Source organism: Echiichthys vipera (genome assembly GCF_963691815.1).
Source record: "Echiichthys vipera genome assembly, contig: SCAFFOLD_46, whole genome shotgun sequence".
Lineage (NCBI taxonomy): Eukaryota > Metazoa > Chordata > Actinopteri > Perciformes > Trachinidae > Echiichthys > Echiichthys vipera.
In genome coordinates this window covers 87501-90000 of record NW_028154818.1, presented here as the reverse complement: position 1 = coordinate 90000, position 2500 = coordinate 87501, and the positions used below count along the sequence as shown (strand labels likewise).

The 2500-nt window shown below is 56.8% G+C and overlaps 1 protein-coding gene across 1 annotated transcript in view; it reads right to left on the bottom strand.

Annotated features, from left to right (window-relative positions):
• LOC310966355 (methyltransferase-like protein 27) overlaps window positions 1-2500 on the bottom strand; it is a 36673-nt gene that overhangs the window by 31346 nt on the left and 2827 nt on the right. The window lies entirely within an intron of this gene.

The window sequence follows — 2500 nt, the reverse complement described above, 5'->3', positions numbered from 1 at the left end:
CATGAACACCATCAGATCAGACCCCCTCACACCTGCAGAGGCTGAAGCCAGGCAGGAGACATGAACACCATCAGATCAGACCCCCTCACACCTGCAGAGGCTGAAGCCAGGCGGGAGACATGAACACCATCAGATCAGACCCCCTCACACCTGCCGAGGCTGAAGCCAGGCAGGTGACATGAACCGACACGAGAGCATGAAACCAGAGTTCACCTTTGTGCCTCTGCTGCCGCGTCCGAGTCGTTGTGGCACAACGGAGGAGACTCGGCTTCAGGCGTCCTGGAGGAGACTCGGCTGAACCTGAGACCTTGAGGCCACAGCTCACCGCTGCAGCTTCAGCAGTGGAAGCTTTGACCATCGCCCGCTCCGGTTCGATGCCCCCGACCTCCACAGGGACGCCAGAAAAGCTCCTCCGGAGGTGTGAGGTGAAGGTCTCTGGGACAGGGGCCTCCTCCAGACGGTCCCAGTTCACCCGCACTACTGGTTTGGGTTTACCCGGTCTGTCCAGAACCTTCCCCGTCCTCTGACCCACTCATCCCCAGATGGTGATCAGCTGACAGCTCTGCCCCTCTCTTCACCCGAGTGTCCAAAACATCCGGCCTCAGATCAGATGAGACCATCACAGACTGGATCCTGGACCTTTGGCCTAGTGTGCTCTGGACCCAGGTCCACTTCTGAGCCTCCTTCTGTTCCAACATGGTGTTTGTTAAAGAGGATCCAGGACCAGCACACAAGTCTAACACCAGACGCTGGGGTTCAGATCAGGGAGGCCGTTCCTCCCAATCAGCCTCTCCAGGTGTCTCCATCGTTGCCCACGTGGGCGTTGAAGTCTCCCAGCAGGACTCTGGAGTCCCCTACTGGAGCCCCATGCAGGACTCCATTCAGGGTCTCCAAGAAGGCCCCAGACTCTGAACTGCTGTTTGCTGCATCTGCACCAACAACAGTCAGAGTCCCCCCCCCACCACCCGCAGGCGTAAGGAGGCCACCCTCTGGTCCACCGGGGTCAACTCCAACACCGCGGCGCTCAGCCGGGGGTTTGAGAGTCTCCCCACACCCGCCCGGCCCCTCACACCCTGGGCCCCTCCAGAGAAGACCAGGGTCCAGCCCCTATCCAGGAGCACGGGTCCAGATCCAGACTGTGTGTGGAGGTGAGCCCCCCCAGATCTAACTGGGAGCTCCACCTCCCTCACAAGCTCCGGCTCCTTCCCCCACAGAGAGGAGACGCTCCACGTCCCCAGAGCCTCTGCTGCCCGGGTCTGGACCCTCCAGGCCCCTCACCTCACTGCCCCCCGTGCAGCAGCACCCCGACCCCAGAGGGTCCTCCTGTGAGGGAGGGCCCCCAGGATGGAGAGGGGGGGGGGGGGGGGGGGGGCACAGGATGGAGGGGGGGGAGGGGCCACAGGATGGAGAGGGGGGAGGGGCCCTCTGCCTGGGTCTGGCTCCAGACGGGGGCCCCGGTCTTCCTCCGGGCAGGGTCTCTCCTCCTCTTCCTGGTTCGTCCGTAGAGTCTTTGTGAGGCGTTCTTAGTCCGGCCCCTCGCCTGAGACCACTCTGCCATGGGAGACCAGGAGCACCAGGGTCCAGACCACAGCCCTCAGGGTCACAGGGACTCAGACCTGAACCACCATGAGGGGACGGGTCCAGACCACAGCCCTCAGGGTCACAGGGACTCAGACCTGAACCACCATGAGGGGACGGGTCCAGACCACAGCCCTCAGGGTCACAGGGACTCAGACCTGAACCACCATGAGGGGACGGGTCCAGACCACAGCCCTCAGGTTCACAGGGACTCAAACCTGAACCACCATGAGGGGACGGGTCCAGACCACAGCCCTCAGGGTCACAGGGACTCAGACCTGAACCACCATGAGGGGACGGGTCCAGACCACAGCCCTCAGGGTCACAGGGACTCAGACCTGAACCACCATGAGGGGACGGGTCCAGACCACAGCCCTCAGGTTCACAGGGACTCAAACCTGAACCACCATGAGGGGACGGGTCCAGACCACAGCCCTCAGGGTCACAGGGACTCAGACCTGAACCACCATGAGGGGGCGGTATTAAGTATGAGCAGCTGTTTTTTAATATGTTAGAATATAAACACTCATAAATCATATTTATATTATTTATACTTATTTAAATATGTTCTAGTATTAAACATGATTTCTCTTTTGTAAATGTTTTATCAAAACTATAATTCCAGTAAAGTTTATGCGTCATCATGTTTATGATGACGCTGTGGTGACGTAGCGCAGGGGCGGGGCCTCCACCGGGGAGGATGACGTAGTGACATCTCACTCTGACGCTTTTCTGGGAACCAAGGAAACCGTGACTCGCTGGTGACGTCATAATGATAATGATGATTATAATTATTATTAATTATATTATAATATATTTAATATTAATAAGTGTAAATATAATATTTTTAATCACAATTTTATTTCTTAGTCCCTGTAGTAAAGTATCTTATTTTCACTGATTATTTTTATTTTATTTTAAT